The sequence below is a fragment of the Misgurnus anguillicaudatus genome, chromosome 21, assembly GCF_027580225.2.
Source record: "Misgurnus anguillicaudatus chromosome 21, ASM2758022v2, whole genome shotgun sequence".
In the NCBI taxonomy this organism is placed as follows: domain Eukaryota; kingdom Metazoa; phylum Chordata; class Actinopteri; order Cypriniformes; family Cobitidae; genus Misgurnus; species Misgurnus anguillicaudatus.
In genome coordinates, this window is record NC_073357.2 from 8,432,501 (window position 1) to 8,442,500 (window position 10,000).

The window sequence follows — 10,000 nt, forward strand, 5'->3', positions numbered from 1 at the left end:
TCTCGGAAGCCAAGAAGGGTTGGGCCTGTTTAGTACTTGGATGGGAGACCGCCTGGGAATACCAGGTGCTGTAAGCATTTAATTAATTATTTAATTATTTATTCATATAATTTTTTTCCAGAAATGCATCCTTTCTGTAAGCGTTCGCTGATGGCATGGCGTTGCCACATTAGTCTTGAAGTGGCTCTCGAATCGAGTCAGCACTCGCTTACGGCCACACCACCCTGAGCATGCCCGCTCTCGTCTGATCTCGGAAGCCAAGCAGGGTCGGGCCTGGTTAGTACTTGGATGGGAGACCGCCTGGGAATACCAGGTGCTGTAAGCATTTAATTCTTTATTTAATTAATTATTTAATTATTTATTCATATAATTTTTTTCCAGAAATGCATCCTTTCTGTAAGCGTTCGCCGATGGCATGGCGTTGCCACATTAGTCTTGAAGTGGCTCTCGAATCGAGTCAGCGCTCGCTTACGGCCACACCACCCTGAGCACGCCCGCTCTCGTCTGATCTCGGAAGCCAAGCAGGGTCGGGCCTGGTTAGTACTTGGATGGGAGACCGCCTGGGAATACCAGGTGCTGTAAGCATTTAATTCCTTATTTAATTAATTATTTAATTATTTATTCATATAATTTTTTTCCAGAAATGCATCCTTTCTGTAAGCGTTCGCCGATGTTATGGCGTTGCCACATTAGTCTTGAAGTGGCTCTCGAATCGAGTCAGCGCTCGCTTACGGCCACACCACCCTGAGCACGCCCGCTCTCGTCTGATCTCGGAAGCCAAGCAGGGTCGGGCCTGGTTAGTACTTGGATGGGAGACCGCCTGGGAATACCAGGTGCTGTAAGCATTTAATTAATTATTTAATTATTTATCCATATAATTTTTTTCCAGAAATGCATCCTTTCTGTAAGCGTTCGCCGATGGCATGGCGTTGCCACATTAGTCTTAAAGTGGCTCTCGAATCGAGTCAGCGCTCGCTTACGGCCACACCACCCTGAGCACGCCCGCTCTCGTCTGATCTCGGAAGCCAAGGAGGGTCCGGCCTGTTTAGTACTTGGATGGGAGACCGCCTGGGAATACCAGGTGCTGTAAGCATTTAATTCTTTATTTATTTAATTATTTAATTATTTATTCATATAATTTTTTTCCAGAAATGCATCCTTTCTGTAAGCGTTCGCCGATGGCATGGCGTTGCCACATTAGTCTTGAAGTGGCTCTCGAATCGAGTCAGCGCTCGCTTACGGCCACACCACCCTGAGCACGCCCGCTCTCGTCTGATCTCGGAAGCCAAGCAGGGTCGGGCCTGGTTAGTACTTGGATGGGAGACCGCCTGGGAATACCAGGTGCTGTAAGCATTTAATTCTTTATTTAATTAATTATTTAATTATTTATTCATATAATTTTTTTCCAGAAATGCATCCTTTCTGTAAGCGTTCGCCGATGGCATGGCGTTGCCACATTAGTCTTGATGTGGCTCTCGAGTCGAGTCAGCGCTCGTTTACGGCCACACCACCCTGAGCACGCCCGCTCTCGTCTGATCTCGGAAGCCAAGCAGGGTCGGGCCTGGTTAGTACTTGGGTGGGAGACCGCCTGGGAATACCAGGTGCTGTAAGCATTTAATTAAGTATTTATTCATATAATTTTTTTCCAGAAATGCATCCTTTCTGTAAGCGTTCGCCGATGGCATGGCGTTGCCACATTAGTCTTGAAGTGGCTCTCGAATCGAGTCAGCGCTTGCTTACGGCCACACCACCCTGAGCACGCCCGCTCTCGTCTGATCTCGGAAGCCAAGCAGGGTCGGGCCTGGTTAGTAATTGGATGGGAGACCGCCTGGGAATACCAGGTGCTGTAAGCATTTAATTCTTTATTTAATTAATTATTTAATTATTTATTCATATAATTTTTTTCCAGAAATGCATCCTTTCTGTAAGCGTTCGCCGATGGCATGGCGTTGCCACATTAGTCTTGAAGTGGCTCTCGAATCGAGTCAGCGCTCGCTTACGGCCACACCACCCTGAGCACGCCCGCTCTCGTCTGATCTCGAAAGCCAAGCAGGGTCGGGCCTGGTTAGTACTTGGATGGGAGACCGCCTGGGAATACCAGGTGCTGTAAGCATTTAATTCTTAATTTAATTAATTATTTAATTATTTATTCATAAAATTTTTTTCCAGAAATGCATCCTTTCTGTAAGCGTTCGCCGATGGCATGGCGTTGCCACATTAGTCTTGAAGTGGCTCTCGAATCGAGTCAGCGCTCGCTTACGGCCACACCACCCTGAGCACGCCCGCTCTCGTCTGATCTCGGAAGCTAAGCAGGGTCGGGCCTGGTTAGTACTTGGATGGGAGACCGCCTGGGAATACCAGGTTCTGTAAGCATTTAATTCTTTATTTAAATAATTATTTAATTATTTATTCATTTAATTTTTTTTCAGAAATGCATCCTTTCTGTAAGCGTTCGCCGATGGCATGGCGTTGCCACATTAGTCTTGAAGTGGCTCTCGAATCGAATCAGCGCTCGCTTACGGCCACACCACCCTGAGCACGCCCGCTCTCGTCTGATCTCGGAAGCCAAGCAGGGTCGGGCCTGTTTAGTACTTGGATGGGAGACCGCCTGGGAATACCAGGTGCTGTAAGCATTTAATTAATTATTTAATTATTTATTCATATAATTTTTTTCCAGAAATGCATCCTTTCTGTAAGCGTTCGCCGATGGCATGGCGTTGCCACATTAGTCTTGAATTGGCTCTCGAATCGAGTCAGCGCTCGCTTACGGCCACACCACCCTGAGCACGCCCGCTCTCGTCTGATCTCGGAAGCCAAGCAGGGTCGGGCCTGGTTAGTACTTGGATGGGAGACCGCCTGGGAATACCAGGTGCTGTAAGCATTTAATTCTTAATTTAATTAATTATTTAATTATTTATTCATATAATTTTTTTCCAGAAATGCATCCTTTCTGTAAGCGTTCGCCGATGGCATGGCGTTGCCACATTAGTCTTGAAGTGGCTCTCGAATCGAGTCAGCGCTCGCTTACGGCCACACCACCCTGAGCACGCCCGCTCTCGTCTGATCTCGGAAGCCAAGCAGGGTCGGGCCTGGTTAGTACTTGGATGGGAGACCGCCTGGGAATACCAGGTTCTGTAAGCATTTAATTCTTTATTTAAATAATTATTTAATTATTTATTTATTTAATTTTTTTTCAGAAATGCATCCTTTCTGTAAGCGTTCGCCGATGGCATGGCGTTGCCACATTAGTCTTGAAGTGGCTCTCGTATCGAGTCAGCGCTCGCTTACGGCCACACCACCCTGAGCACGCCCGCTCTCGTCTGATCTCGGAAGCCAAGCAGGGTTGGGCCTGTTTAGTACTTGGATGGGAGACCGCCTGGGAATACCAGGTGCTGTAAGCATTTAATTAATTATTTAATTACTTATTCATATAATTTTTTTCCAGAAATGCATCCTTTCTGTAAGCGTTCGCCGATGGCATGGCGTTGCCACATTAGTCTTGAATTGGCTCTCGAATCGAGTCAGCGCTCGCTTACGGCCACACCACCCTGAGCACGCCCGCTCTCGTCTGATCTCGGAAGCCAAGCAGGGTCGGGCCTGGTTAGTACTTGGATGGGAGACCGCCTGGGAATACCAGGTGCTGTAAGCATTTAATTCTTTATTTAATTAATTATTTAATTATTTATTCATATAATTTTTTTCCAGAAATGCATCCTTTCTGTAAGCGTTCGCCGATGGCATGGCGTTGCCACATTAGTCTTGAAGTGGCTCTCGAATCGAGTCAGCGCTCGCTTACGGCCACACCACCCTGAGCACGCCCGCTCTCGTCTGATCTCGGAAGCCAAGCAGGGTCGGGCCTGGTTAGTACTTGGATGGGAGACCGCCTGGGAATACCAGGTGCTGTAAGCATTTAATTCTTTATTTAATTAATTATTTAATTATTTATTCATATCATTTTTTTCCAGAAATGCATCCTTTCTGTAAGCGTTCGCCGATGGCATGGCGTTGCCACATTAGTCTTGAAGTGGCTCTCGAATCGAGTCAGCGCTCGCTTACGGCCACACCACCCTGACCACGCCCGCTCTCGTCTGATCTCGGAAGCCAAGCAGGGTCGGGCCTGGTTAGTACTTGGATGGGAGACCGCCTGGGAATACCAGGTGCTGTAAGCATTTAATTCTTTATTTAATTAATTATTTAATTATTTATTCATATAATTTTTTTCCAGAATTGCATCCTTTCTGTAAGCGTTCGCCGATGGCATGGCGTTGCCACATTAGTCTTGAAGTGGCTCTCGAATCGAGTCAGCACTCGCTTACGGCCACACCACCCTGAGCACGCCCGCTCTCGTCTGATCTCGGAAGCCAAGCAGGGTCGGGCCTGTTTAGTACTTGGATGGGAGACCGCCTGGGAATACCAGGTGCTGTAAGCATTTAATTAATTATTTATTCATATAATTTTTTTCCAGAAATGCATCCTTTCTGTAAGCGTTCGCCGATGGCATGGCGTTGCCACATTAGTCTTGAAGTGGCTCTCGAATCGACTCAGCGCTCGCTTACGGCCACACCACCCTGAGCACGCCCGCTCTCCTCTGATCTCGGAAGCCAAGCAGGGTCGGGCCTGGTTAGTACTTGGATGGGAGACCGCCTGGGAATACCAGGTGCTGTAAGCATTAAATTCTTTATTTAATTAATTATTTAATTATTTATTCATATAATTTTTTTCCAGAAATGCATCCTTTCTGTAAGCGTTCGCCGATGGCATGGCGTTGCCACATTAGTCTTGAAGTGGCTCTCGAATCGAGTCAGCGCTCGTTTACGACCACACCACCCTGAGCACGCCCGCTCTCGTCTGATCTCGGAAGCCAAGCAGGGTTGGGCCTGGTTAGTACTTGGATGGGAGACCGCCTGGGAATACCAGGTGCTGTAAGCATTTAATTAATTATTTAATTATTTATTCATATAATTTTTTTCCAGAAATGCATCCTTTCTGTAAGCGTTCGCCGATGGCATGGCGTTGCCACATTAGTCTTGAAGTGGCTCTCGAATCGAGTCAGCGCTCGCTTACGGCCACACCACCCTGAGCACGCCCGCTCTCGTCTGATCTCGGAAGCCAAGCAGGGTCGGGCCTGGTTAGTACTTGGGTGGGAGACCGCCTGGGAATACCAGGTGCTGTAAGCATTTAATTAAGTATTTATTCATATAATTTTTTTCCAGAAATGCATCCTTTCTGTAAGCGTTCGCCGATGGCATGGCGTTGCCACATTAGTCTTGAAGTGGCTCTCGAATCGAGTCAGCGCTTGCTTACGGCCACACCACCCTGAGCACGCCCGCTCTCGTCTGATCTCGGAAGCCAAGCAGGGTCGGGCCTGGTTAGTAATTGGATGGGAGACCGCCTGGGAATACCAGGTGCTGTAAGCATTTAATTCTTTATTTAATTAATTATTTAATTATTTATTCATATAATTTTTTTCCAGAAATGCATCCTTTCTGTAAGCGTTCGCCGATGGCATGGCGTTGCCACATTAGTCTTGAAGTGGCTCTCGAATCGAGTCAGCGCTCGCTTACGGCCACACCACCCTGAGCACGCCCGCTCTCGTCTGATCTCGAAAGCCAAGCAGGGTCGGGCCTGGTTAGTACTTGGATGGGAGACCGCCTGGGAATACCAGGTGCTGTAAGCATTTAATTCTTAATTTAATTAATTATTTAATTATTTATTCATAAAATTTTTTTCCAGAAATGCATCCTTTCTGTAAGCGTTCGCCGATGGCATGGCGTTGCCACATTAGTCTTGAAGTGGCTCTCGAATCGAGTCAGCGCTCGCTTACGGCCACACCACCCTGAGCACGCCCGCTCTCGTCTGATCTCGGAAGCTAAGCAGGGTCGGGCCTGGTTAGTACTTGGATGGGAGACCGCCTGGGAATACCAGGTTCTGTAAGCATTTAATTCTTTATTTAAATAATTATTTAATTATTTATTCATTTAATTTTTTTTCAGAAATGCATCCTTTCTGTAAGCGTTCGCCGATGGCATGGCGTTGCCACATTAGTCTTGAAGTGGCTCTCGAATCGAATCAGCGCTCGCTTACGGCCACACCACCCTGAGCACGCCCGCTCTCGTCTGATCTCGGAAGCCAAGCAGGGTCGGGCCTGTTTAGTACTTGGATGGGAGACCGCCTGGGAATACCAGGTGCTGTAAGCATTTAATTAATTATTTAATTATTTATTCATATAATTTTTTTCCAGAAATGCATCCTTTCTGTAAGCGTTCGCCGATGGCATGGCGTTGCCACATTAGTCTTGAATTGGCTCTCGAATCGAGTCAGCGCTCGCTTACGGCCACACCACCCTGAGCACGCCCGCTCTCGTCTGATCTCGGAAGCCAAGCAGGGTCGGGCCTGGTTAGTACTTGGATGGGAGACCGCCTGGGAATACCAGGTGCTGTAAGCATTTAATTCTTAATTTAATTAATTATTTAATTATTTATTCATATAATTTTTTTCCAGAAATGCATCCTTTCTGTAAGCGTTCGCCGATGGCATGGCGTTGCCACATTAGTCTTGAAGTGGCTCTCGAATCGAGTCAGCGCTCGCTTACGGCCACACCACCCTGAGCACGCCCGCTCTCGTCTGATCTCGGAAGCCAAGCAGGGTCGGGCCTGGTTAGTACTTGGATGGGAGACCGCCTGGGAATACCAGGTTCTGTAAGCATTTAATTCTTTATTTAAATAATTATTTAATTATTTATTTATTTAATTTTTTTTCAGAAATGCATCCTTTCTGTAAGCGTTCGCCGATGGCATGGCGTTGCCACATTAGTCTTGAAGTGGCTCTCGTATCGAGTCAGCGCTCGCTTACGGCCACACCACCCTGAGCACGCCCGCTCTCGTCTGATCTCGGAAGCCAAGCAGGGTTGGGCCTGTTTAGTACTTGGATGGGAGACCGCCTGGGAATACCAGGTGCTGTAAGCATTTAATTAATTATTTAATTACTTATTCATATAATTTTTTTCCAGAAATGCATCCTTTCTGTAAGCGTTCGCCGATGGCATGGCGTTGCCACATTAGTCTTGAATTGGCTCTCGAATCGAGTCAGCGCTCGCTTACGGCCACACCACCCTGAGCACGCCCGCTCTCGTCTGATCTCGGAAGCCAAGCAGGGTCGGGCCTGGTTAGTACTTGGATGGGAGACCGCCTGGGAATACCAGGTGCTGTAAGCATTTAATTCTTTATTTAATTAATTATTTAATTATTTATTCATATAATTTTTTTCCAGAAATGCATCCTTTCTGTAAGCGTTCGCCGATGGCATGGCGTTGCCACATTAGTCTTGAAGTGGCTCTCGAATCGAGTCAGCGCTCGCTTACGGCCACACCACCCTGAGCACGCCCGCTCTCGTCTGATCTCGGAAGCCAAGCAGGGTCGGGCCTGGTTAGTACTTGGATGGGAGACCGCCTGGGAATACCAGGTGCTGTAAGCATTTAATTCTTTATTTAATTAATTATTTAATTATTTATTCATATCATTTTTTTCCAGAAATGCATCCTTTCTGTAAGCGTTCGCCGATGGCATGGCGTTGCCACATTAGTCTTGAAGTGGCTCTCGAATCGAGTCAGCGCTCGCTTACGGCCACACCACCCTGACCACGCCCGCTCTCGTCTGATCTCGGAAGCCAAGCAGGGTCGGGCCTGGTTAGTACTTGGATGGGAGACCGCCTGGGAATACCAGGTGCTGTAAGCATTTAATTCTTTATTTAATTAATTATTTAATTATTTATTCATATAATTTTTTTCCAGAATTGCATCCTTTCTGTAAGCGTTCGCCGATGGCATGGCGTTGCCACATTAGTCTTGAAGTGGCTCTCGAATCGAGTCAGCACTCGCTTACGGCCACACCACCCTGAGCACGCCCGCTCTCGTCTGATCTCGGAAGCCAAGCAGGGTCGGGCCTGTTTAGTACTTGGATGGGAGACCGCCTGGGAATACCAGGTGCTGTAAGCATTTAATTAATTATTTATTCATATAATTTTTTTCCAGAAATGCATCCTTTCTGTAAGCGTTCGCCGATGGCATGGCGTTGCCACATTAGTCTTGAAGTGGCTCTCGAATCGACTCAGCGCTCGCTTACGGCCACACCACCCTGAGCACGCCCGCTCTCCTCTGATCTCGGAAGCCAAGCAGGGTCGGGCCTGGTTAGTACTTGGATGGGAGACCGCCTGGGAATACCAGGTGCTGTAAGCATTTAATTCTTTATTTAATTAATTATTTAATTATTTATTCATATAATTTTTTTCCAGAAATGCATCCTTTCTGTAAGCGTTCGCCGATGGCATGGCGTTGCCACATTAGTCTTGAAGTGGCTCTCGAATCGAGTCAGCGCTCGTTTACGACCACACCACCCTGAGCACGCCCGCTCTCGTCTGATCTCGGAAGCCAAGCAGGGTTGGGCCTGGTTAGTACTTGGATGGGAGACCGCCTGGGAATACCAGGTGCTGTAAGCATTTAATTAATTATTTAATTATTTATTCATATAATTTTTTTCCAGAAATGCATCCTTTCTGTAAGCGTTCGCCGATGGCATGGCGTTGCCACATTAGTCTTGAAGTGGCTCTCGAATCGAGTCAGCGCTCGCTTACGGCCACACCACCCTGAGCACGCCCGCTCTCGTCTGATCTCGGAAGCCAAGCAGGGTCGGGCCTGGTTAGTACTTGGATGGGAGACCGCCTGGGAATACCAGGTGCTGTAAGCATTTAATTCTTTATTGAATTAATTATTTAATTATTTATTCATATAATTTTTTTCCAGAAATGCATCCTTTCTGTAAGCGTTCGCCGATTTCATGGCGTTGCCACATTAGTCTTGAAGTGGCTGTCGAATCGAGTCAGAACTCGCTTACGGCCACACCACCCTGAGCACGCCCGCTCTCGTCTGATCTCGGAAGCCAAGCAGGGTCGGGCCTGGTTAGTACTTGGATGGGAGACCGCCTGGGAATACCAGGTGCTGTAAGCATTTAATTCTTTATTGAATTAATTATTTAATTATTTATTCATATAATTTTTTCCAGAAATGCATCCTTTCTGTAAGCGTTCGCCGATGGCATGGCGTTGCCACATTAGTCTTGAAGTGGCTCTTGAATCGAGTCAGCGCTCGCTTACGGCCACACCACCCTGAGCACGCCCGCTCTCGTCTGATGTCGGAAGCCAAGCAGGGTCGGGCCTGGTTAGTACTTGGATGGGAGACCGCCTGGGAATACCAGGTGCTGTAAGCATTTAATTCTTTATTTAATTAATTATTTAATTATTTATTCATATAATTTTTTTCCAGAAATGCATCCTTTCTGTAAGCGTTCGCCGATGGCATGGCGTTGCCACATTAGTCTTGAAGTGGCTCTCGAATCGAGTCAGCGCTCGCTTACGGCCACACCACCCTGAGCACGCCCGCTCTCGTCTGATCTCGGAAGCCAAGCAGGGTCGGGTCTGGTTAGTACTTGGATGGGAGACCGCCTGGGAATACCAGGTGCTGTAAGCATTTAATTCATTAATTATTTAATTATTTATTCATATAATTTTTTTCCAGAAATGCATCCTTTCTGTAAGCGTTCGCCGAAGGCATGGCGTTGCCACATTAGTCTTGAAGTGGCTCTCGAATCGAGTCAGCGCTCGCTTACGGCCACACCACCCTGAGCACGCCCGCTCTCGTCTGATCTCGGAAGCCAAGCAGGGTCGGGCCTGGTTAGTACTTGGATGGGAGACCGCCTGGGAATACCAGGTGCTGTAAGCATTTAATTAATTATTTAATTATTTATTCATATAATTTTTTTCCAGAAATGCATCCTTTCTGTAAGCGTTTGCCGATGGCATGGCGTTGCCACATTAGTCTTGAAGTGGCTCTCGAATCGAGTCAGCGCTCGCTTACGGCCACACCACCCTGAGCACGCCCGCTCTCGTGTGATCTCAGAAGCCAAGCAGGGTCGGGCCTGGTTAGTACTTGGATGGGAGATCGCCTGGG

General features: G+C 47.3%; 38 non-coding genes and 2 pseudogenes across 38 annotated transcripts in view; all 40 read left to right on the forward strand.

Moving 5' to 3' along the window:
• The window catches only part of LOC141358641 (5S ribosomal RNA), a 119-nt gene extending 42 nt beyond the window's left edge, over positions 1 to 77 (forward strand). The window contains exon 1 of the ribosomal RNA XR_012365138.1: positions 1 to 77. This exon is cut by the window's left edge and continues 42 nt beyond it. This is a non-coding gene — a ribosomal RNA (5S ribosomal RNA).
• Positions 78 to 206: 129 nt separating this feature from the next.
• On the forward strand, positions 207 to 325 carry LOC141357439 (5S ribosomal RNA). Its single transcript, XR_012363926.1, has one exon. It is a non-coding gene; the product is annotated as a 5S ribosomal RNA (ribosomal RNA).
• A 141-nt stretch (positions 326 to 466) lies between these two features.
• On the forward strand, positions 467 to 585 carry LOC141355629 (5S ribosomal RNA). Its single transcript, XR_012362063.1, has one exon. It is a non-coding gene; the product is annotated as a 5S ribosomal RNA (ribosomal RNA).
• A 141-nt stretch (positions 586 to 726) lies between these two features.
• On the forward strand, positions 727 to 845 carry LOC141355639 (5S ribosomal RNA). The gene has a single exon (XR_012362073.1). It is a non-coding gene; the product is annotated as a 5S ribosomal RNA (ribosomal RNA).
• A 129-nt stretch (positions 846 to 974) lies between these two features.
• Positions 975 to 1,093, forward strand: LOC141354302 (5S ribosomal RNA; annotated as a pseudogene).
• Positions 1,094 to 1,234: 141 nt separating this feature from the next.
• LOC141355647 (5S ribosomal RNA) lies at positions 1,235 to 1,353 on the forward strand. Its single transcript, XR_012362081.1, has one exon. It is a non-coding gene; the product is annotated as a 5S ribosomal RNA (ribosomal RNA).
• A 141-nt stretch (positions 1,354 to 1,494) lies between these two features.
• On the forward strand, positions 1,495 to 1,613 carry LOC141357454 (5S ribosomal RNA). Its single transcript, XR_012363941.1, has one exon. It is a non-coding gene; the product is annotated as a 5S ribosomal RNA (ribosomal RNA).
• Positions 1,614 to 1,734: 121 nt separating this feature from the next.
• LOC141358642 (5S ribosomal RNA) lies at positions 1,735 to 1,853 on the forward strand. The gene has a single exon (XR_012365139.1). It is a non-coding gene; the product is annotated as a 5S ribosomal RNA (ribosomal RNA).
• A 141-nt stretch (positions 1,854 to 1,994) lies between these two features.
• LOC141357917 (5S ribosomal RNA) lies at positions 1,995 to 2,113 on the forward strand. The gene has a single exon (XR_012364406.1). It is a non-coding gene; the product is annotated as a 5S ribosomal RNA (ribosomal RNA).
• A 141-nt stretch (positions 2,114 to 2,254) lies between these two features.
• On the forward strand, positions 2,255 to 2,373 carry LOC141357505 (5S ribosomal RNA). The gene has a single exon (XR_012363992.1). It is a non-coding gene; the product is annotated as a 5S ribosomal RNA (ribosomal RNA).
• Positions 2,374 to 2,514: 141 nt separating this feature from the next.
• On the forward strand, positions 2,515 to 2,633 carry LOC141357519 (5S ribosomal RNA). Its single transcript, XR_012364006.1, has one exon. It is a non-coding gene; the product is annotated as a 5S ribosomal RNA (ribosomal RNA).
• A 129-nt stretch (positions 2,634 to 2,762) lies between these two features.
• LOC141355653 (5S ribosomal RNA) lies at positions 2,763 to 2,881 on the forward strand. Its single transcript, XR_012362088.1, has one exon. It is a non-coding gene; the product is annotated as a 5S ribosomal RNA (ribosomal RNA).
• Positions 2,882 to 3,022: 141 nt separating this feature from the next.
• On the forward strand, positions 3,023 to 3,141 carry LOC141358585 (5S ribosomal RNA). The gene has a single exon (XR_012365082.1). It is a non-coding gene; the product is annotated as a 5S ribosomal RNA (ribosomal RNA).
• Positions 3,142 to 3,282: 141 nt separating this feature from the next.
• LOC141357218 (5S ribosomal RNA) lies at positions 3,283 to 3,401 on the forward strand. The gene has a single exon (XR_012363701.1). It is a non-coding gene; the product is annotated as a 5S ribosomal RNA (ribosomal RNA).
• A 129-nt stretch (positions 3,402 to 3,530) lies between these two features.
• Positions 3,531 to 3,649, forward strand: LOC141355656 (5S ribosomal RNA). The gene has a single exon (XR_012362094.1). It is a non-coding gene; the product is annotated as a 5S ribosomal RNA (ribosomal RNA).
• A 141-nt stretch (positions 3,650 to 3,790) lies between these two features.
• LOC141355657 (5S ribosomal RNA) lies at positions 3,791 to 3,909 on the forward strand. The gene has a single exon (XR_012362095.1). It is a non-coding gene; the product is annotated as a 5S ribosomal RNA (ribosomal RNA).
• A 141-nt stretch (positions 3,910 to 4,050) lies between these two features.
• Positions 4,051 to 4,169, forward strand: LOC141355090 (5S ribosomal RNA). The gene has a single exon (XR_012361517.1). It is a non-coding gene; the product is annotated as a 5S ribosomal RNA (ribosomal RNA).
• Positions 4,170 to 4,310: 141 nt separating this feature from the next.
• On the forward strand, positions 4,311 to 4,429 carry LOC141357520 (5S ribosomal RNA). Its single transcript, XR_012364007.1, has one exon. It is a non-coding gene; the product is annotated as a 5S ribosomal RNA (ribosomal RNA).
• A 121-nt stretch (positions 4,430 to 4,550) lies between these two features.
• On the forward strand, positions 4,551 to 4,669 carry LOC141357465 (5S ribosomal RNA). Its single transcript, XR_012363952.1, has one exon. It is a non-coding gene; the product is annotated as a 5S ribosomal RNA (ribosomal RNA).
• Positions 4,670 to 4,810: 141 nt separating this feature from the next.
• LOC141358344 (5S ribosomal RNA) lies at positions 4,811 to 4,929 on the forward strand. Its single transcript, XR_012364838.1, has one exon. It is a non-coding gene; the product is annotated as a 5S ribosomal RNA (ribosomal RNA).
• A 129-nt stretch (positions 4,930 to 5,058) lies between these two features.
• LOC141357031 (5S ribosomal RNA) lies at positions 5,059 to 5,177 on the forward strand. The gene has a single exon (XR_012363503.1). It is a non-coding gene; the product is annotated as a 5S ribosomal RNA (ribosomal RNA).
• A 121-nt stretch (positions 5,178 to 5,298) lies between these two features.
• On the forward strand, positions 5,299 to 5,417 carry LOC141358643 (5S ribosomal RNA). Its single transcript, XR_012365140.1, has one exon. It is a non-coding gene; the product is annotated as a 5S ribosomal RNA (ribosomal RNA).
• A 141-nt stretch (positions 5,418 to 5,558) lies between these two features.
• Positions 5,559 to 5,677, forward strand: LOC141357918 (5S ribosomal RNA). The gene has a single exon (XR_012364407.1). It is a non-coding gene; the product is annotated as a 5S ribosomal RNA (ribosomal RNA).
• A 141-nt stretch (positions 5,678 to 5,818) lies between these two features.
• LOC141357506 (5S ribosomal RNA) lies at positions 5,819 to 5,937 on the forward strand. The gene has a single exon (XR_012363993.1). It is a non-coding gene; the product is annotated as a 5S ribosomal RNA (ribosomal RNA).
• A 141-nt stretch (positions 5,938 to 6,078) lies between these two features.
• Positions 6,079 to 6,197, forward strand: LOC141357521 (5S ribosomal RNA). Its single transcript, XR_012364008.1, has one exon. It is a non-coding gene; the product is annotated as a 5S ribosomal RNA (ribosomal RNA).
• A 129-nt stretch (positions 6,198 to 6,326) lies between these two features.
• Positions 6,327 to 6,445, forward strand: LOC141355662 (5S ribosomal RNA). Its single transcript, XR_012362100.1, has one exon. It is a non-coding gene; the product is annotated as a 5S ribosomal RNA (ribosomal RNA).
• A 141-nt stretch (positions 6,446 to 6,586) lies between these two features.
• Positions 6,587 to 6,705, forward strand: LOC141358586 (5S ribosomal RNA). Its single transcript, XR_012365083.1, has one exon. It is a non-coding gene; the product is annotated as a 5S ribosomal RNA (ribosomal RNA).
• Positions 6,706 to 6,846: 141 nt separating this feature from the next.
• LOC141357219 (5S ribosomal RNA) lies at positions 6,847 to 6,965 on the forward strand. Its single transcript, XR_012363702.1, has one exon. It is a non-coding gene; the product is annotated as a 5S ribosomal RNA (ribosomal RNA).
• A 129-nt stretch (positions 6,966 to 7,094) lies between these two features.
• Positions 7,095 to 7,213, forward strand: LOC141355673 (5S ribosomal RNA). Its single transcript, XR_012362111.1, has one exon. It is a non-coding gene; the product is annotated as a 5S ribosomal RNA (ribosomal RNA).
• Positions 7,214 to 7,354: 141 nt separating this feature from the next.
• LOC141355684 (5S ribosomal RNA) lies at positions 7,355 to 7,473 on the forward strand. Its single transcript, XR_012362122.1, has one exon. It is a non-coding gene; the product is annotated as a 5S ribosomal RNA (ribosomal RNA).
• A 141-nt stretch (positions 7,474 to 7,614) lies between these two features.
• Positions 7,615 to 7,733, forward strand: LOC141355101 (5S ribosomal RNA). The gene has a single exon (XR_012361528.1). It is a non-coding gene; the product is annotated as a 5S ribosomal RNA (ribosomal RNA).
• A 141-nt stretch (positions 7,734 to 7,874) lies between these two features.
• Positions 7,875 to 7,993, forward strand: LOC141357522 (5S ribosomal RNA). Its single transcript, XR_012364009.1, has one exon. It is a non-coding gene; the product is annotated as a 5S ribosomal RNA (ribosomal RNA).
• A 121-nt stretch (positions 7,994 to 8,114) lies between these two features.
• On the forward strand, positions 8,115 to 8,233 carry LOC141357467 (5S ribosomal RNA). Its single transcript, XR_012363954.1, has one exon. It is a non-coding gene; the product is annotated as a 5S ribosomal RNA (ribosomal RNA).
• Positions 8,234 to 8,374: 141 nt separating this feature from the next.
• LOC141358345 (5S ribosomal RNA) lies at positions 8,375 to 8,493 on the forward strand. The gene has a single exon (XR_012364839.1). It is a non-coding gene; the product is annotated as a 5S ribosomal RNA (ribosomal RNA).
• Positions 8,494 to 8,622: 129 nt separating this feature from the next.
• LOC141355695 (5S ribosomal RNA) lies at positions 8,623 to 8,741 on the forward strand. The gene has a single exon (XR_012362133.1). It is a non-coding gene; the product is annotated as a 5S ribosomal RNA (ribosomal RNA).
• Positions 8,742 to 8,882: 141 nt separating this feature from the next.
• Positions 8,883 to 9,001, forward strand: LOC141355706 (5S ribosomal RNA). The gene has a single exon (XR_012362144.1). It is a non-coding gene; the product is annotated as a 5S ribosomal RNA (ribosomal RNA).
• Positions 9,002 to 9,141: 140 nt separating this feature from the next.
• Positions 9,142 to 9,260, forward strand: LOC141353488 (5S ribosomal RNA). Its single transcript, XR_012360584.1, has one exon. It is a non-coding gene; the product is annotated as a 5S ribosomal RNA (ribosomal RNA).
• Positions 9,261 to 9,401: 141 nt separating this feature from the next.
• LOC141358030 (5S ribosomal RNA) lies at positions 9,402 to 9,520 on the forward strand. Its single transcript, XR_012364519.1, has one exon. It is a non-coding gene; the product is annotated as a 5S ribosomal RNA (ribosomal RNA).
• A 133-nt stretch (positions 9,521 to 9,653) lies between these two features.
• On the forward strand, positions 9,654 to 9,772 carry LOC141355718 (5S ribosomal RNA). The gene has a single exon (XR_012362156.1). It is a non-coding gene; the product is annotated as a 5S ribosomal RNA (ribosomal RNA).
• A 129-nt stretch (positions 9,773 to 9,901) lies between these two features.
• Positions 9,902 to 10,000, forward strand: part of LOC141354126 (5S ribosomal RNA) — a 119-nt pseudogene continuing 20 nt past the window's right edge.